The sequence below is a fragment of the Coturnix japonica genome, chromosome 14 (assembly GCF_054131305.1).
Source record: "Coturnix japonica strain WE chromosome 14, WE-NBRP24, whole genome shotgun sequence".
Taxonomy (NCBI): Eukaryota; Metazoa; Chordata; class Aves; order Galliformes; family Phasianidae; genus Coturnix; species Coturnix japonica.
Window position 1 is genome coordinate 18,500,549 of NC_140676.1, and position 21,021 is coordinate 18,521,569.

Below are 21,021 nucleotides of genomic sequence, written 5' to 3' on the forward strand. Positions count from 1 at the left end.
GAGGCATATGAGCACAGGAGAGGAGAGTAGTCCCAAGGCTGGGACAGCAGTGATGTGTAGGCTACACTGATACCAACGGTGTGACTGCAGACATGGCAGATATGGAACAGAGGTTGTTCTCTACCCCTTTGTAGGAAGAACATGAGGGCTGGTGTGAGGTTGGTGGCTGTGGAAATACCTGAGAGTGGTCATGAGGGTATTAGGGTTACTGCCACTCACAAGGAGGCCAAGCTCAGGTGCCTGTGCACTAATGCATGCAGCATGGGTAATAAACAAGAGGAGCTGGAGGCCATTGTGTGTTTGGGTAGTTTCGATATAGTTGCCATCACGGAAACATGGTGGACCAACCCCCACAGCTGGAGTGCTGTGATTGAGGGCTATCAGCTTTTCAAAAGAGACAGGCTAGGTAGGAAAGTCAGTGGTGTAGCTCTCTATGCTAAAAAAGTCTGTGAATGTGAGGAAATCAATGACGGTGATGATAGGGTTGAGAACTTATGGCTCAGAATATAAGCTAAGGCCAACAAGACTGACGTTATTGTGGGAGTCTGCTACAGGCCGCCCACCCGGTATGAAGAGGTGGACAAGATGCTTTATAAACAGTTGGATGAGGTCTCAAGGTCACTCCCCCATGTTCTGATGGGGGACTTCAACTTCCCAGACATGTGCTGGAATTATAATACAGCTGACAAGGAACAGTTCCTGGAGAGTGTGTGACACAGCTGGTGAGGGAGCTGATAAGCAAAATCCTAGACCTGCTGTTTGTTAACAGAGGAGGTCTGGTGGGGGATGTAAAAGCTGGAGGCCGTCTGGAGCAAAGTGATCACAAGATGCTAGATTTCTTGATCCTTGTTGAACCATGGAGGGGAGTCAGCAGAACTGCCACCTTGGACTTCCAGAGAGCTGACTTCAACCTCTTCAGGACCATGGTTGAGAGGGTCCCTTGGGAGGTAACTTTGGAGAGCGTGGGAGCCCAGGAAGGCTGGGAATACTTTGAGGAAATTGTTTTAAAGGTGAAGGAGCTGACCATCCCCAAGTCATGGCAGACGAGTTGACGGGCAAGGAGGCCAGATTGGCTGAACAGAGACCTTTGGCTGGATCTCAAGAACAAAAGGAAAGTTTACGGCCTCTGGAAGAGTGGGCCAGCTACTTATGATGACTGCAGTTGTGTAGTAGTGAAGCTGCGCAGGGAGAAAATTAGAAAATCCAAAGCGCAGCTAGAACTGAGCTTGGCCGCTAAGGTAAAGGAGAACAGTAAATATTTTTATAAACACATCAACAGCAAGAGGAAGGCTAGGGACAATCTCCATCCCTTGTGGGTTCCAAGGGCACCTTGGTCACCAAGGATTGGGATAAGGCTGAGGTACTTAATGACATTTTTGCCTCAGTCTTCAATAGTAAGACTTGTTAATCCCTGGGTACACAGCTCCCTGCACTGGTAGATGGGGACGGGGAACAGAATAAGCCCTGCATGATCCATGTTGAGATGGTTTTGGATCTACTCTGAAGGCTGGATTCTTTACAAGTCCATGGGGCCGGATGGATTTGCACCCTAGAGTGCTGAGGGAGTTGGCGGATGTGGTTGCCAAACCACTCTCCAACATTTTTTGGTAGTCCTGGCTAACCGGGGATGTCCTGGCAGCTCGGAGGCTGGCAAATATGATGCCCACCTTCAGGAAGGGCTGGAAAGATGATCCTGGTAGCTATAGGCATATCAGTCTCACTTTGGTGCCCGGGAAGGTTATGAAATGAGTAATCTCGGGAGCCATCATGGACTAATTAAAGGTCAACCAGGGGATCAGGCCCAGTCAGCATGGGTTTATGAATGGTAGATCCTGTCTGACAAACCTAATTTCATTCTATGACAAGGTGACCTGCTTAGTGGATGAGGGTAAGGCTGTCGATGTGATCTACCTGGACTTCGGTAAGGCCTTTGACAATGTCCCCCATAACATTCTCATGGAGAAGCTGGCTGCCCATGGTCTGGATGGGCATACACCCTGCTGGGTGAAGCAGTGGCTGGATGGCCTGGCCCAATGGAGTTTAATCTAGTTGGCAGCCAGTCATGAACGGCATCCCCCAGGGCTCAGTGCTGGAACCGCTTCTGTTTAACATCTTCATTGATGATCTTGATGAGGGGATTGAGTGCACCCTCAGTAAGCTTGCAGATGACCCCAAGTTGGGAGGGAGTGTTGATCTGCCAGAGGGAAGAAGGGCACTACAGAGGGACCTGGATAGACTGGATTGATGGGCCAAGGTTAACGGCATGAGTTTCAATAGGGCCAAGTGTTGGGTCCTGCATTTTGGTCACAACAACCCCAGGCAACCCTACAGGCTTGGGGAGGTGTGGCTGGAAAGCTGCCTGATGGAAAGGGACCTCGGTGTGCTGATGGACAGTGGGCTGAATATGAGCCAGCAGTGTGCACAGGTGGCCAAGAAGGCCAATGGCATCCTGGCTTGTTTCAGGAATGGTGTGGTGAGCAGGACTAGGGAAGTCATCCTGCCCCTGTACTCGGCATTGGTGAGGCCTCACCTCGAGAACTGTGTTCAGTTTTGGGCACCTCAGTACAAAAAGGACATGGAGGTACTGGAGCAGGTCCAGAGAAGGGCAATGAGGCCTGTGAGGGGCTTGGAGAATCAGCCCTATGAGGAGAGGCTGAGGGAGTTGGGGCTGTTCAGTCTGGGGAAAAGGAGGCTGAGGGGAGATCTTATCGCTCTCTGCCAGTATCTGAGAGGTGCTTACAGTGAGAGCGGGGCAAGTGTCCTCTCACTGTTGACAGGTGACAGGACAAGGGGAAACGGCCTCAAGTTGTGCCAAGGTAAGTTTAGGTTGGATGTTAGGAAACACTTCTTTACAGAAAGGGTAGTTGAACACTGCAATAGGCTCCCCAGGGAGGTGGCTGAGTCACTGTCCCTGGATGTGTTTAAGAGCCGTTTGGATGTGGTGCTCAGAGATATGATTTATCAGAGGGTTGTTAGAGTTAGGGTACTACAGTTAGGCTGCGGTTGGACTTTGGATGATCTTTAAGGTCTTTTCCAACCTGAGTAATTCTATGATTCTATTATTCTCAAAGAGATGATAACATTGGGTCTGTGACAGGGAGTTCTGTCCCTTTAACAGAGCCTTGGCTAGCTTTTGCTGCAGCAGCAAGGAGAGCAGGAGGGGAGCTTTGCTCAGGCAGCTTTGCTGTCCTCCTCTGCCTCCTTCCAGGAGCATATGTATGTGGAGACAACCTGTTCTGTATGCCCTATACTGACTGTAATGAAACTTCATTCAAGCTAGGGCTGCAAATGTAATGCTGGGCATCAGCACCTTGACCCTTTTCCATGACGGGGCACATCATGGGCTCACTTTGTAAATGCATTGTTCCTTCCTTTCTTTACCTCTAGACATGCTCTGATTTTCTACTTCTAAGCAGCTTCTCTCCAGAGGAACATTTAGATCTCCTGCAACAGCTCCATCTCTAATAGTCTCAGAAGGCCCCATTAGAACACCGGGAAACTTCAGTTCTGAGTTTGCTCTTTGCACTATAATTTCCAACTTGTTAGGCTTGTTAGACCAAGCAACGTATTTTTATTTATTGTTGCTAATTTTCTGTACAGTCATGAGGGAGTTGACAGGGGAACTCATCTCTGAGGAAAAGTGTTGCTAAACTTGAGGCTTTTAATAAGCACATGTTGCAACACTTCTTGTTTTGTATTTAAAATTAATGAGTTCCAAGTGAACTTATTAAGTGTCCATTTCTGGTAGAGGCTGATGCTAGCAACACAAATTGAACGTTCTCTTTGTTCAAGTGAACATTACCTTTGTGAAGTATCTTGTGGACTGCATGTCTTCCGTGGTTTCTCTGGAGCGTGAAGCTCTCAGTAATGCCCCTGCTGACTTCCCCTTCTGTAGAAGAAACAACACTGCCAAAACTCATGCTATGTATAAAATTACTCAGAAACTTTTGGAACACTGACTGCAAGATGCCCCAACACAGTGAACCCAAGCTGCTCTGCTAGAGACAGGTGTGTGATCAGAAGACATGTGAACCCATATGTAGATACAAGCTCCATAATATGACAGAGAGATTAGAGATGGGAATTACAGCCGATCCTTGTGCCAGAATTAAACAGACTATGATTATGCAGTACAAATATCAAGCTGATAGAAAAAAAAATGTTTGGTAGGTAATCAGTCAGGTAGTAGGCATTTGTATGAATGGAGAAGAGGGCAGAAGAAAATTTAGTGGATATTTATCCATAGAAAGTATTAGGAATACAAACACGTACCATGTGTGCACGGTCTTCTTTTTTTCAACAAAAAAATAGAGAAGCAAGGAGAATATTTTCAAGATTTTGGTCAATTTTGGAAAATCATTCTGGACAGCAAAATTTAAATTTAAAATTCAGGGAACTGATTTGAGGGAAAATTCAGGGATATTGATGTTTATTCCTTCTGCATATTTTAACATTTTCAAGCCAATTTTCTTTTAGAAGTGAGTCAATAACGGTATTTTAAATAAAAGGTTAATTGGAAAAAACTTATATATTGGTGACAGCCTACTTGCTTCTATCCAAATCCACCTGCCATCCAGTCCTGGGAGAGGACTGCAATCTCTACATGGGGCACACTGTATTTCCAATCCAATTATAATATGGCTCAGCCTCTTTCCTATAGCTTAGGCTGAAGCATGAACAGAATTAGACAGTAACTGCATTCTAAAGCCATAACCATAAACTTGATGGTTTGCGTAATTTAGATGGGAGTTTCCTTAGAGATTTGCCGTAAATACTGAAATTCGGACCCCCTCACACCCCCCTTTTCTCTTTTTTCTTCCAAAGGCAAAAAGAAAGCTCTGCAGAAATTTTGCAAAAGGTGTAGAAAAAAAAAGTAATCTCTCTAACACGAGGGGACAGTGTGGTGCATGGCCTTATCTTGCAAGCATGGTTGTGGGTGGTTGTTATGTGGCTTTGGGTCTGAAGTAAGAGCCTGCAGTCTGCAGGATTTGGCTCGTATCTCTGCAAGTGCACGTACAACTTTCCCCACATCCAGCATTACCTGCTTTCAGTACAACGCATGGCTATGTGCAATTTGTAGAGCGTCTCACCATACAGTGCCTCGAGTGGAAAACAAAAAGTCTCAATTACCGACAGCTTCCTGGTGCTTGCTGTAGGTGATTTGGCTTTTAATGTGATTATAAATTAATATTCCATTCCCACGTTAGGAAAATTAACACAAGCTTAATATTCTTTTTGCTGGCCTGTCAATTTTATCGTAATTCATTTTGGCCGTGTAAGAATTTAAGAAACAATTCAGCTAAACAGCTCCAGTTGGTGCATGTCCCTGACCAAAGAGCACTGTGCTCCTTAATGCTGAAATTCAGACACAACATAATGACTTCTTATTGCAGCATTGTGCCTAAAAACGATCAAGCTCTATGAGATATAGTAATGGAGTTGTAAAACACTTACACCCCTACTGTTAATACGGCGAGATATGATCATTTTCTTAAAGAGCTGGAGGAAGCCATTGGTTTTCCTATGCAGATCTTCATTCACACGTGTTTGAAGTCATAATGGGCTTCTGGACCTTCCACAATGAATCCTTCAGGCTTCATTTGAACCATCGCAAATTTTACTTACCTATAGATTCATACCATGTGGTGGGTTATGGTGGATGGTTATACTTACTTAATGCAAGAGCATTTGTAAGAAGGACATGCATACCGGATACAATATAGAGTCTATCACTTCCCAAGCAGAAAAAACCTTGCTGAAATCTTCCCCACAGCCCTCCCCAAAGATCTGGGATCCTGTCCAGGTACCTGTATAGTTTTGCTCTGAATTCTCCATCCAGAGCTTGTGAAATGTATGTAAAGCTAATTCTGTAGGTTGTTCTCATGGCAGAGCCTAAGCTAGTTACACAGGGCTCCCAAACCAGATCAGGCAGTTAGTGAAGCAGGTAAACGGGAAACCAGGCAGACTAGTGCAGCACAACAGCCAGATGCACACCACATTCATCTCATTTCACCTTTGACTTCCACAGAACGTGGCCGAGTGAATGAGTTTCAGTTCCGAGCCTCAGAGAGGTTGTAAAGGGATGGCTGGGTCAGCTGCACCCTCCAAGGCCAGTGTGATGCTGCAAAGCACCCAAAGACATCCACACAGAGCTGATGGATGAGATGCAGGGCTGTGGCAGAGCAGCGCCTGTGTGGGACAGCAGCTGGAAGCCAGGTGAGATACAGCCACGCATCTCAGACAGCACAGCATGGCTGCGTTTTGGCAGTGTAGTCTTAAAGAACTAATCATTAAATGTTCCGGTTGAGTTCAAAACAGTCTCTCCAACTAACTAAATAAATGCCCTCCAATTAAAAATTTCATGAAAATTTCCCCAGCAATTTTGTTTTTCCCTATAAAATCAGAGATTTCCATCAGAAAAAATGTTGGTTTTGTAAAGAGTGCCCTTTCCTGTGTGGCAGATCATCCCCAACAGAAAATTCCTAGCAATCTCTAGGCTTAGAAAGAGGCGTTTTGTGGTTTTTTTCTTTCCTTTTTGTTATCTTGTTGGGTCTTTTTTTTTCTTCAGTATCTAAGCCTCTGAAAGGTACAGGCTGGAGTACACGGCTTTTCATAGCACTTCATACTGGCTCATTTGTCTCACTGTTTCTGTAGATAGGGGCCTGCTAAGAAGTCTTCTCTGGAACTTCCCATCGCAGATGTCTGGGATACTTTTTACTCCCTCATTCTGAAATCAGAGAGAAGGGTTCTGTTCTGCTCTCTTTTCGTTCTTATCATCATGCCAAAAGCTGTCTTGAATTATGCAGCTTTTGAAAAACTCCTTGAAACGTGTTTATACAAGAAGAAACCGTAAAAATTAAGTGAAAGGAGCAAATCTGCACTGCACTTGCCCTCCACTGACAAGGTGCTTGGGGAAAGCCTGAATGGCAGCATGTTAATAAGAGCAGAACAGTGATTAAATTACTCTTGAGGAGAGCTGAGGCACCACGGGCAAGTGATGCATCTTCCTACCATACTGCCCTATGGATCCCATATGTGATAGTTGAGTGACGTTTCATTCAGGACAGTGACACAAAGCCTCCTGACACAAATGGCACAAATGGCACAAAGCTACTCCTGTAGCTCAGGGGCATTTCTGCAGCAGTCCTACCTGGGAAATTTGTACCCTGGTAAACAAAACATCCAGGATCTCCCCAGAGACGACATACATTATAATTGCTCCAGAACTGAAATTTATCTTTTATAGCACCAGGGCCAGATCCACAGTTTATGGAAGCAGACATGCATGTGGAGGGACTTTTCTCACCGGGATATGGACTGGGACTGCAACTTGAGGCATGTAAGATATTCTTAACAAAAACGGTTCTCACTTTAAGCTTCTCTGCAGGAAGAGGCACATAAATGAAACTTATAATATTGTTTCTGATAAACATTTAATATCGTATCAGAAGGAATCAGGTAATATTTTGGGGGGTGAGCTTTTAGTCACATCTGACATTCTGTTTCTTCTGAAGAAACTAGGAGGTCATCTTTCCTGGAGATACTGTACTTGAAACCTTAAGTGTGCAACAGCAGAGTTTGTATGGCTGGGAAAGCCCCATAAATACACATACAGCTCTGCCTGGCTGCTCCTGGCCAGACTGGGCTCCCCTCTCACCCTAAGCCAGTGCGTAGAGGCCATAAGGGACCTCACCTTGCTGCTGGGAAGGGAGAGCAGAACCAAGAAAGTCCGTGTAACTTCCCTGTCTCCCACATATCTCATCCCTACTACAGGCCCACAGGACCGCACCAGTGCAGAACTCACACCCTCCGGTGCCTTCCTCTGTGCAGCAACAAGAAGCCTTATCACTTCTTGCTACCCCAGAAACAGAGGAGAAAACTTGGCCTCGTGAAAGTGGCTGTCCCTGCCATCCGAGATAGACATGAGGTGTATTTGCAAAGAGTGATCCTTCCTCCGGCCATCCAAGCACAGCGTCTGAGGGAGTGCTTATATCCAGACGTGTGAGATCAAAAGAATTGAGCAAACAAAGGCTGCAACAGAAAAAACATAAATAAATAGGAGACACACGCAAGAGCTGAGCACAGCTGAAAACAGAATGAATGCAAAGATAAATATAGGTTACAGTGCAGCGGTATACAACAAGAGACCAGCCAGGGTCTCTGAGCAGTGACAAGATGGTGTGTGGAAGGGGATGAGCAACAAGAGTGGTGAGGGGCTAGAAGTGACCGTTCCGGAAGGCTGTGGATGCCCCATCCCTGTGTTGGTGTTCAAGACCAGGTTGGATGGGGCCCTGGATAACCTGTTCTTTCTCTGTTTCATTCTCTGAAAATAAACGGTGTTAAACTCTTAAAAACAAACAAAGAATATGGGGAAAATTAGTAACACGTTAGGAAAAGAAATCTCTACTCAGAAGATAGCGAGGCACTGACAGAGGTTGCGCATTGAAGCTGTGGGTACCCCATCCCTGGAGGCATTCAAGGCCAGGTTGGATGTGGCCCTGGGCATCCTGAGCTACTGGGGGGCAGCCCTGTCTGCAGCAGAAAGGTTGAGGCTGAATGATTTTAAAGTTCCCTTCCAACCTAAGCCATTCTATGATTTAGTGCTTACCTGCTGATCTGAAGTATCTGCCATTTGGATATCTAGCCCTAGACAGGCGGGCTAAAGCAGAGATGAACTTACAAAGCACCACATCTGAATGCTATTTTGTTCCCTTCCGTTATCTAGAAAAGGAAACTAAATGATCAGCCTGAAGGCAGATGTCTGAAGTTTGACAGTGCGAATCTCATGTTTGTTTAAGATAAATACTGGCCTGGAGGAATATTTCAAACAATTAATTTTCAGCTTTTTACCGAAACGGAAAAAAACTGATTTGGTACTTCAGTTACAAATTCAAACATAGTTTTTAGAGCTTTGTAGATTTATAATGTTTACGTTACTGTGCATGTTCTTTCTGGCCATGCCATCTCTATGCTAGGGCTTTGTGTGTTCCCTTGAGTTGCACAAAAACCCTCTGAGGTCACCAGGATTTCAGTGTTGGAATGAACAAGCTCTTAAATATTCTTGAATTCAAGAATATTTACATACAGGGAGAACATTTTCTGAGGCAAGCAAACTGATTCTGGTAGACAAAAGGATCCTGCACTGCTCTTCCATCACTCTTGTACAGGTCATGGTGGGACAGCTGGAAGCCTCTTTCTGTCTTCGTTCAAACAAGTACCAAAGAGAGTTTTACGAGATCCATCAGCAAATGCTGCAATCCAAGCACATGCTAGGGCAACTCACAGTCACTTTGAAAGCAGGACTGCCCTGTGATTTCAGCAGGGACTTCCTGAAAACACGTGGTGCAGTGTGGTCTTTGGCATTTATATCCCGTCTCACTTCAGGCATGGGGGAAAAAAAAACAACCCAGGAAAATTTAAATAAAACAAATCAAGATTAGTGTAATCTCAGCGTTATGAATGTATATGCTCTGACTTCAGGAAATTATCTTTTTCAGCCTTCCATCAACTCAGCTGTTGAGCATATGTTGGCCTTGGTTAGTTTTGTTATGTTTGAGGGCACAGACATCAGTATGTATCTAATATTTGTTTCATATCTCTGAGATTTACAATTGATATGTATACTTTAATACTTCTGATAACACATAATGTTTGTCTTCTAAATCTCTGGGACAGTGGCCATCAGCCTGTTCTTGTGCTGGTAACAATAAGTTAATGCACATGTGCATGTGTATGCATATCTATGGCTCTTGATATGTGACTATGTTGATAGTGACTATGACTATCAGTCAATGTTCATAAGATCCCTCTCAGTCTTCTCTTCTCCAGTCCAAACTCAGCCTTTCCTCATAAGGGAGATGCTATAGGCCCCTAATAATCTTTGTAGCCTTCTGCTGTATGCTCTTGAGTAGTTCCCTGTCTTTCTTGAGCCGCTGAGCAGCACAAGAGCCAGATGAACTTTCACTCTTTTCAAAACCACGTGATGTCGTATAGTATGGAATACCCCTTTGGCCTGTTTAAGTCAGCTGTCCTAACTCCATTCCCTTCCAGCTCCTTAGTCCCTTCACTGAGGACGGCCTTGGCTCAGTACAACACTACTTAGAATTGGCGTGTTATTAACACCATTTTTTTTCCTAGAACCAAAACATAACATCATTCCAGGGACTCTGAAGAAAAATCCATCCCAGCTAAAACTAAGACACCATGTCAGACACCATTCTGTCAGAGTGCCCCTCTGCTGCCATCTGTTACATGGCAAGAAAACATAATGGACTATTGGTGGGAAAGTTCAATCTACCGCCGTGCCACCAATGTCTGCTTCAGTCAACATAAATACATTTGTTATCTGTGAATTTTCAAATGGAATGTGTAGAGTTGCAATGAGACATTCAACTCAAAAGTCTGAGTATGCCTCTTTACTAGGCTTCTCTAATATACCAGAGAAAAGTATCCCTGGCTTCACAATCACGCTTTATTCACGCCATCGGTTTTTGTCTCCATTTCTAGTCTACAGAGAGAAGAGAGCGCTTTGGACTGTTAATTCATTCAGCATGTTTTCTAAGTCTACTCTGTATGAGCAAATTCATTTACCGACATTGTCTGTTTCTTTCCACTGGTAAGAATAGGAATTTAGATGTTAGTTCAGAAGTCAGCACTTCCTCTCTGATGTTACTTACCACCTGCAGGCACTACAGAGAGATTAGTAGGCACTATAGCAGTGTAGGCTACGTGAAGACACCCATCTAGTAACTTAAATCTGGAATACTTACAATGGCATGTCTTTTTGAGACTGAACATTTCTTTCCACATGTTTAATATGAAATTTCCTATTAAAGTCGTATTAATTCAAAACCCTGATACTTAACTTCTGACAACTCAAACTGTGGAAAGCGTGTCTCATTCCTGGGCCAACTACCGCAGTTTTCGGACCAGTATTGTTTCTTACCTGAAAGGTCAGGAATGTTGAAATACAGTTCAACAGACTTCCATTTCACAAGGTTCGGAGTCCAACTGTTTCCACCTTGAATGTACATAAACAGCTATTCTTTTTCTTCACGCTTTGGTTGGAATTAGTATCTTGTCAGCATGTAGTTTGATTATTTTGGAGTGAAAGATTTCTAGGATGATCACCATTCTGTGTAGTCAGTGCTCCCACTGCACTATACAGGTCTAGAACTCAGTATTTAAGTCTAAGTTTATTTAAGTTTAAGTCTAGAACTCACTATGACCTGCATTCAGTGCCAGACAGCCTACCTGAATGCCAGCCATTTCAGTCTCTGAAGATGCTACTCTACTGTTCTTTTTTTTATTTTTATTTTTTCCCTATCGTTTGACTGTTTTCTTAACTGTTATCACAAAGAAGTGAGATTGATCCAGGTCCTGCTTTTTAATATCAACTTTCTACCTTGCATTTAATACTATGGTTTGTTAGTCAAGGTTCAGACTACTTAGTCTTCAGGGTCAGGCAGAAAGAGGCTAATGAATAAATGCCTCTTGGCACTGTCATTTCTTATGTTCATACATGTACTCTCTAGGAAACAGACAGCGGCCAAATGAAATTTATTTAATATTCATTTAATCATGACCAAGAATTCATTGAATTTCTTTCGGTGAATGCTATCTCAAAGCAGAAACAACATTTTAAGCTCAAGGAGGGAAGGGTTAGGCTGGATGTCAGGGGAAAATTCTTTACAGAGAGAGTGGTGAGGGGCTAGAAGCGGCCGTTCCGGAAGGCTGTGGATGCTCTATCCCTGTAGGTGTTCAAGACCAGGTTGGATGGGGCCCTGGATAACCTGTTCTAGTACCAGATCTGGAGGTTGGTGGCTCTGCCTGTGGCAGTGGGGTTGGAACTTGGTGATTCATGGGGTCCCTTCCAACTCAAGTGGTTCTATGATTCTATGAAAACTCATGTTTTGCCAGCAAAAACATTGTAATAAGGGAAATGCAGTGGGTAGGCAGCTAAAAACAAGCACTAGTCTACACTTCCCTTCCGGATGGAAAAATGACTACAGTGATCAGGCTAGGTATCTTTAAAAGGCAATGTCTACCTGCATATGTTTGTGATTTCTCTGACAGCTTTTCAGATATCTTTGTGGAAATGCCTGAAGGATGGTTGAATTTATGGGGAGACTAGCACTAGCACAGCTTTGCATCTGCTTGTTAAGCTGTGAAAAGTAAAAAGAGATAAGCATGTGTGGAAACACAGAAACTACAACCAAAAAGTGAAATCCTCCAAACATAGAAAGAGAAATGATACCACTAAACACCACTAGATGGAAGGGTAATCAAAATAAACCAGAATATGAAGGAATGCTAGAATCACAGGGGTTGATAGGGACCTCCGCAGATTGCCTAGTCCACACATGTCCACCTTGCTAGTTTTAAATCTTTATTACTCTCTTTTTCTTACCGTCCTCCCAATCTTTGACACAGACTGCACCGTACCTCTGAAGTTGCACTCCTTTTTTCATTCTGAAAACTAGAAACTTTATTCTACTTCTTTAATTCTATTTATTTTAATTGAGCATTTGGTTAGAAAGAGAGAGAAAGCAATGCCTGAATTCATGCACTTCCAAGCTCATAAAGGACAGAGATAAACAATGTTACCAGAACTCCTGATGCTGACTGCAACAGTAGCTGTGCTGACAGAGCCAAGCAAAGGAAATAAGGGAACTGAGAGCACACAGGCTGGCTGAGAAGCGATCTCTGAAGCTAAAGCAGAGCACAGCAAACGATGCATGCTGAACTGAGATACACACGAAAAATAAGATGAGCAGTAAACAGAGGAACGGACATATTGCAGGCATTGTATTTCCCAGTGCAGGACCCCTTACAGGTCACGCACACAGGGGCTACGTGCTCTGCAAGAATCTGCCTTGACACTGATGGTTCAGAGATTTCACTATTACTTGAGACTAAATGCTGCTGCAGTGCCAATGGCACTTCAAAGGAGGTTTGGACCAAGCGACCATGCAGTCTCCAGACATCTCTTCTAACCAACATCTCTGTGAGCCTATGGACCTGGTTTACCCAGTTCTAAACTGCAGAGCATCTTTTAATCCCTTTGTTAAGCCTGCTTTGTGCTTGAGTTGAACCAGAAACCAGTATTCATGTTTTTCAGGACACTTCTGTGTGAGCCTGAGTTGGTTCATCCATTCCCCAGGCCGGTTCCATCTGTAAAGGGTGCAGCAGAACCGTGCCACACGACCACCAGTATCCCAACTATTCTTTAACTGTGCCAAAATATATGGGGTCTTACACCAAGAAACTGCTTCATCTCATTGTTTCGATGAAAAGATGTGTGGACTTCAAACTGAGAATATGTTTAAGTGGTTTTCAGAACAGAGAAAATAAATAGTTTTTCTTTCTTTGCATCAGACCAATACACTTGTTCTGAGCTCAGCAAAGCCTTCCCAGTTGTGACAACTGAATGAATTCACATATCCTGCCTCACTACTTAGCTCCTCTGCTTTAGCTCCAAGTCAATGAGAGAGACAGGAGTTGCAAGCAGGGGCAAATGGGGCATGGATGGGACCTTACCCTTCCTGCCATGACAACAGCTGCATCAACTGTAATACAACAGAAAGGCCCAGAACAGGAGAATTATATTTCAGTTATCCTTTTCACCTGATAAATTAAATGCAGAACAGAATGAAATAACTGGACATAATTGAGTGGACATCCAGCTTTGTACTTGTCTCTATAATATCTGATAACTATATTTTTTGGAGAAGGCTGTGTTGGATTCTCAGTTGGTTCATTCATTGCACAAGTATCTATTAGATTTCCAACCACCGAGATTTATTTCTTCTCGTTCGAAGTCCACATCATCATTTACATGGTCAAGAACATAAATAATGTTGGAAAAAAATTAGTATTAAATTCTAAGAAAAAATATTCAAGTCAATAATAAGAGAAGAAAAATGTATTTTACATATTAAAAATGAAAACAACTGTTATAAATTGTTATAAATTGTTGAGGAATATGATTTAGCTGGGAAGTATTGGTAATGGTTGGACTAGATGATCTTCTAGGTCTTTTCCAACCTTGATAATTGATAAATGTGATTCTGTGAAATATAATGGCCTTAAATGTTTGCTTTTATGTGATAGACGTTTTTAACAAAACGTCTGTGTTGGCACTTACGATTTTAAGTTGTGTAATATTCCCTTTTAGTATTGATGTCTATTTACAACATCTGTGAAGGGTCTGTAACCTGAATGTGACAGGGAAAAACTAACAGACTGCTACTGGAATCTTTCCACTGGGTCCACGTAACAGGCTATTGACCAAAATCTGAAATAGCTCTTCTAATCATCAACAGCAATCTTACACAAATTAGATCAGACCCAGAGGACCTGATTAACTTTAAAATGCCTTACAGACTGAAAGCATCAATTTTGCTCCTCCTGCCCTCCTCTGTGGAGTCAAAATGGGACTGTATAACATACACTAGTTCAGCTGGGCACACACAGGATCAGGATGCAAGTCAGGCAGACAGCAGGGGTTCTACTTCCATGGAAAATTGCATTTCTGAGGACTGAAATTAAATGCGGTCTTTCTTCTTCTTCTTCTTCTTTTTTTTTTTTTTTTCCCCTTCACTCTGTTACTCTGTAATTCCCATCCTGCAACAACTCTTTTTAGCAGCTGGAGATGGGCAAATCCCTAGCATGGGAAGCATTAATATCAGTGTAGTGCTGTCATTATAGGGATGCCACTGACAGAGGCAGATGGGGGCTCTGCCAGAGGAGAGCCACGTCTTATTTACCAGGATAGTTTCTGAAAACATACTTTGCTGACAGGGAAGCATGAATGAGAGAACACGAACCATCCTTTGTCATTAATTGATTGATATTTGCACCAACATTTGAAAGACTGACTATCATTGTTATGTCCCAGAGGCCTTACCCAGAGACTTGCGCTTGTTCACTCCTTCTAAATCAGGAACCAAGATTCTCCCCACCGTTTGCCACTTAGGCTCTCTCTTCCCCTGCCCTCCCACACATACCCTTTGTTTGACCCCATCAAAACTACAATGACTAAGCTTTAATAATTTTAATAATAAGCTTTTTATTGAAAGCAAAGAGCTCCGTTCACCCCCACCCATTTTCTTTGGCATTTGGAAGTTGGATCCAGCTTCTGACCAGAGATGCCTCACGGCTGATGAGTACGGATTTGTGCTGGGCACAGCAGCTGATGCACTCTCCAGGGAAGGAAATTTCCAGTGTTCCTTGCAGTTCATCTGTTCTTTCTCACTCACTGGACGTACTGCTCTCTCTTTTTTCCTCTCCTTTGCCAAAGTCTTGAGTTAGTGGAGTTAAATCATTAAACAGATCCCTGCTGAACCTGAGTATTACACAAACATTTAAAACATATTTGGGAGAAAGACTGAAGAATCACATCAATCAACAGCCCAGGTAGATTCAGAGGACTCGGGAATATTAAGAAACCATCAAATGGTTCAAATGTTCCTGCAGAGCTTTTCTATAGAAGTTCATGTTCCAAATATTTTCAGTCTGTTCAATTCCCTTCCAACACGTGCAGCAGAATTATTTCCCATACCTGAAATGAAATCTTACAACGAGCTTTTCTATGTTTCTTGAATTCAACTTCTTTGAAGCAGACATAAGTTTTGGGCTGTATTTTTTTGCTGTATTTTTCATTATCTGTGGTAATACTAAAGTGGATAAATAACTATATTAAATAAACACATTCCCCTAATTTTTCTGCCTGGCTCCCCATAATTCTGCAACCGGGCATTCCTCCTCTTCAGTTCTCCTAAGCCTTATGGGCAGTTTCAATCAGATTAGGAAGCATAAGGTTCGAATAGGAATCTTATCTTAGGTTCCTAATTTGAACAACAAATTTGGACAACTGGAGAAGAAGCTCTCCTAGAGCAAGGTTTCCCTCCCAAGGACAGCAGAGGTAGATCACTGGAATTCCCTAAAGGCAGACCTCGTCCACCAAATGCAGATGCCTAGTCTTAGAGATAAAGACAGTGTTGTTTGTGGAGAAGGACAGAAGCACTGCAAGCAGAGCGGCTCACCAGCTTCCTTAAATTGAACCTCAGTTAGATCCTTAGGTTAGGCAGCCTTGATTACATCTTCACTGTCTACAGAACAAGGAAGATCTCCTGGAGGATGGAGCTCCTGAGATCATTTGTCCCCGCTGAGATGGGACACGTGGAGCTCAGCTATCATACTGTCTGCCCAGCAGTGGCCAAAGGGCCCTACACACGACAGAGGACAGGGCAGGGAAGTTGGGACTGTTATGGCGGGGAGCTGAAGAACCAAGAGAGAAACCCGGAAGAAGTAATTTGCTCCTCTTAGGATTTATTTTTGCTCATTAGTTCTTCTGCTCATAAAACATTTCTTCAAGTATGTCAGTTGCTTTTACTTACTCTTTCACATACCAAATGCATTCCATGTGCACCTGTGCAGGAGTAACAGCCAAGTCCATCCTTTCTGCACCATACACAAATCCTGTAGTACAGGAACATATCTTCTGTGGGAGGATTTACTGATATTGCAGGCCAACTGTCTAACTCTTACAGGAACAACCACTGCACTGATTCTTGCTTACATTTTTAATCTTTCTCTGGCTCTTGGCCATTTCCTAAGGAAATGAAACACGCCTGCATTGTTCCCTCCAGCAGACAGATGAGAAAAAGTCTGTTTTGAACTGTAGGCAGGTCAGTCTCCACTAGCCATTTTTAAAGAGATGGAAAAAAATTCAGCTCGCTTTAGGATTAATCCTACTCTTTCCCATTTAAAATCAATTTTCAGTTTTTGTAATCAGTTTGGTTGCCTCCCAAATCCAGTAAAGCGGATACTTTATTGCCAACTCTTCATTTCTGGTACCAAGTTCTTGATAAGGGCTATGTCAAAGACAACACTTGTTGATCTGCACAGAATTTTCGGTATAGCGTCTCACATAGGTTCTTTGTCTAAATAAAGCAGTGGATGACACATACACCTTCGCAATTATTTTTTCTAACGATCTCCATTTTGAAGGTTACAAAATACCACTGATGTTGTTTCAAGTAACAAGGATTCTTAGCATTCTAGACTTTCCCTTGACTAAGTACTTGGCTGAAATCCATTTTTTATGTATATTAGCATTCTAATCTCCCTGCAGCACTCACAAATTAATACTTTTACTCATTTGAATGAAGACACAACATTTAATAAGCCAATGTATAACTCAGCTGAGAAGACCAAGATTTTCAGCCTGATTTCAAAGTAACCTCAAAATGTAGCAAGTTTTTAACCTTGTGATTAACACAATGCAACAAGGTAAAGTCACCAAATACCTAATCACTATTACGAATCGTCCTCCATGGGAATTCAGAAGACAAATAAAAAACTGTTGCCTAATGAAAGCTTTAATGCCATGAGAGCTGAAACCACTGGCTCAGAATCAATTGAAAACCTGAAACAATAAGTTCAGTACACTTGATTACTGCCCCGCCCCCTCCCACCTCCCCCAGTTGGAAAACACCCTTTGTTCCATCCTATAAAAATTATGTTGTCAGAAAAATATGGTATTTTGTCAAGGATTTCTGCATCATGACTGTCCACTCACTTGGTGCTGGAGCAACAGTTCTGTCCAGGCTGTCCGTTCTGGGCAAATGGCCACAGAACGTGCACCAGTAGCCAAATTCCCAGCCAGTAGTTGAACAGTCTATTTGCATACTATGCAGATACACGGTGGGAAAACAAACAAAAAAAAAACCAAACAGAAAAGAAACAAACAAAACAAAACAACAACAACAACAACAAAAACCAACAAGAAACAAAACAAGCAAACAAAAAAAAAAAACCCAACCAAATACCTCTAGTAATTCCAAACCTAGAAGAGAAGGCAGAGAAGTTTGGGAAGAAACTCTATGAAGAGATCTGGATTCATATCTACGAAATCAGATTTAGTGTTCATCTCTATGAATGTACTTTCTAGAGGTATGTATAATGACATCTTTTGGATCCTGAATGAAAATCATACTGATAACATGCTGCTACAGCTCTGGTAGAGCAGGGCTCAAAGACTTCCTGGTGACCACAGCTGGGCAAATGGGAACCCCACACCTTGTAGTGTTGTACCTGCCAACAGAATCTGAGAGAAAGAAAAAAGGACAAAGCGGTTGAATCCATCTTATGGAGAAACAGTTAAATGTGATGAGCCATGCTTTCTGGGACGTGAGCAAATGCCTTCCAAAGGGAAGCAGAAAGTGGCCACCAAGTCGTACTTGCTTTATGCATGACCACCCTACTTAAACCAGTAAAACATAAAGATATATTGAACCAAACTAAAGTGGAAGTACATCGTAACCCTGTAAATACCCAACCCCATCATAACAGAGAAACAAAAAATAAAAGATTACGATGAAGAAAAAAAAATCAAAAAATACTAATTATAACCGAGATCCCAGCTAAAAACTTGCTACTAAAAAAGTTGACCTCAGTGTTTATACCATTACAACAACAAAAAACTTGTGAGCGGAATAACATAAAGAACCACAAAGGAGAAACAAAATAAGTTTAACAAGTATTTATTAATCAAAAAAAGAAACAGAACGAAGATGAAAAGTTTGTATCCATATACGGCAGTAAAGTCCCCCGGCGCGCTCCAACTTCCCCATTAGCAAAGGCGCGCGTCCCCCGGCGAGCTCCCATCTACCCCCTAGCCAAGGCGCGCGTCCCTCTAAAACCTAACCTCGGCTGGCGCACTAAATCTAACCTCCGCCGGCGCACTAAAACTAACCTCGGCTGGCGCACTAAATCTAACCTCGGCTGGCGCACTAAATCTAACCTCGGCTGGCGCACTAAATCTAACCTCCGCCGGCGCACTAAATCTAACCTCCGCCGGCGCACTAAATCTAACCTCCGCCGGCGCACTAAATCTAACCTCGGCTGGCGCACTAAAACTAACCTCCGCCGGCGCACTAAATCTAACCTCGGCTGGCGCACTAAATCTAACCTCGGCTGGCGCACTAAATCTAACCTCGGCTGGCGCACTAAAACTAACCTCGGCTGGCGCACTAAATCTAACCTCGGCTGGCGCACTAAATCTAACCTCGGCTGGCGCACTAAAACTAACCTCGGCTGGCGCACTAAAACTAACCTCGGCTGGCGCACTAAAACTAACCTCGGCTGGCGCACTAAAACTAACCTCCGCCGGCGCACTAAAACTAACCTCGGCTGGCGCACTAAATCTAACCTCGGCTGGCGCACTAAATCTAACCTCGGCTGGCGCACTAAATCTAACCTCCGCCGGCGCACTAAATCTAACCTCCGCCGGCGCACTAAATCTAACCTCGGCTGGCGCACTAAAACTAACCTCCGCCGGCGCGGAGTCCCCCGGCGCGCTCCCACCTCCCCCTTAGTCAAAGCGAGAGTCCCCCGTCGCGGGTCCCACGCCGCGCTCCCACCTCCCTCTTAGTGATATCGCGCGTCCTCTGTCGCGGGTCCCCCGCCGCGATCCCACCTCCCCCTTAATCAAGGCGAGCGTCCCCCATCGCGCTCTCACCTCCCTCTTAGTCAAGGCGAGCGTTCCCCGTACCGGGTCCCTCGCCGCGCCCCCACCTCCCCCTTAGTCAAGGAGAGCGTCCCCCGTCGCGCTCCCACCTCCCCCTTAGTCAAGGCGAGAGTCCCCCGCCGCGGGTCCCCCGCCGTGTTCCCACCTCCCCCTTAATCAAGGCGAGAGTCCCCCGCTGCGGGTCCCCCGCCGTGTTCCCAAATCCACCTTAGTCAAGTCGAGCGTCCCCCGGCTCGCTCCCACCTCCCCCTTAGTCAAAGCGAGAGTCCCCCGTCGCGGGTCCCCCGCCGCGCTCCCACCTCCCTCTTAGTGATATCGCGCGTCCTCTGTCGCGGGTCCCCCGCCGCCATCTCACCTCCCCCTTAATCAGGGCGCGCGTCCGCCGTCGCGGGTCCCACGCCTCGCTCCCTCCTCCCCCTTCATCAAGGCGAGCGTCCCCCGTCGCGCTCCCACCTCCCCCTTAATCAAGTCGCGCGTTCCCCGTCCCGGGTCCCTCGCCGCGCTCCCACCTCCCTCTTAGTCAAGGCGAGCGTCTCCCGTCGCGGGTCCCCCGCCGTATTCCCACCTCCCTCTTAGTCAAGGCGAGAGTCCCCCGTCCCGGGTCGCACGCCGCGCTCCCATCTCCCCCTTAGTCAAGGCGAGCATCCCGCGTCGCGCTCCCACCTCCCTCTTAGTCAAGGCGAGCGTCCCCCGCCGTGCTCCCACCTCCCTCTTAGTCAAGGCGAGCGTCCCCCGCCGTGCTCCCACCTCCCTCTTAGTCAAGGCGAGCGTTCCCCGTCACGGGTCCCTCGCCGCGCTCCCACCTCCCCCTTAGTTCTATCGCGCGTCCTATGTCGCGGGTCCCACGCCGCGCTCCCACCTCCCCCTTAGTTATATCCCGCGTCCCCCGTCACGGGTCCCCCGCCGCGCTCCCACCTCCGGTTTAGCCATGATGAGCGTCCCCCGCCGCGCTCCCACCTCCCCTTTAGTCAAGGCGCGCGTCCCCCGTCGCGGGTACCCCGTCGCGCTCCCACCTCCCACTTAGTCAAGGCTAGCGTCCCACGCCGTGCTCCCACCTCCCCCTTAGTCATATCGCGCGTCCTCTATCGCGGGTCGCCCGCCGCGATCCCACCTCCCCCTTAATCAAGGCGAGCATCCCCCGTCGCGCTCCCACCTTCCCCTTAGTTATATCGCGCGTCCTATGTCGCGTCCCCCGTCGCGCTCCCACCTCCGGTTTAGCCAAGACGAGCGTCCCCCGCCGCGCTTCCACCTCCCCCTTAATCAAGGCGAGCATCCCCCGCCGCGGGTCCCTCGCCGCGCTCCCACCCCACCCTTAGTCAAGGCGAGCGTCCCCCGTCGCGCTCCCACCTCCCCCTTAGTCATACCGCGCGTCGTCCGTCGCGGGTTCCCCGCCGCGCTCCCACCTCTCCCTTAGTCAAAGAGAGCGTCCCCCGCCGCGCTCCCACCTCCTGTTCCCGTCCCCTCAACGGGCTACCTCCATCCTCACC

General features: G+C 45.4%; 2 long non-coding RNA genes across 2 annotated transcripts; one reads left to right on the forward strand and one right to left on the reverse strand.

Moving 5' to 3' along the window:
- The first annotated feature begins 1,525 nt into the window (after nucleotides 1-1,525).
- LOC146758494 (uncharacterized) lies at nucleotides 1,526-8,362 on the forward strand. Its single transcript, XR_014934513.1, has 2 exons — nucleotides 1,526-6,216; nucleotides 7,247-8,362. It is a non-coding gene; the product is annotated as an uncharacterized LOC146758494 (long non-coding RNA).
- A 6,683-nt stretch (nucleotides 8,363-15,045) lies between these two features.
- Nucleotides 15,046-19,556, reverse strand: LOC146758495 (uncharacterized). Its single transcript, XR_014934499.1, has 2 exons — nucleotides 19,337-19,556; nucleotides 15,046-19,288 (listed from the first exon to the last, which is right to left on the reverse strand). It is a non-coding gene; the product is annotated as an uncharacterized LOC146758495 (long non-coding RNA).
- Between the last annotated feature and the right edge of the window lie 1,465 nt (nucleotides 19,557-21,021).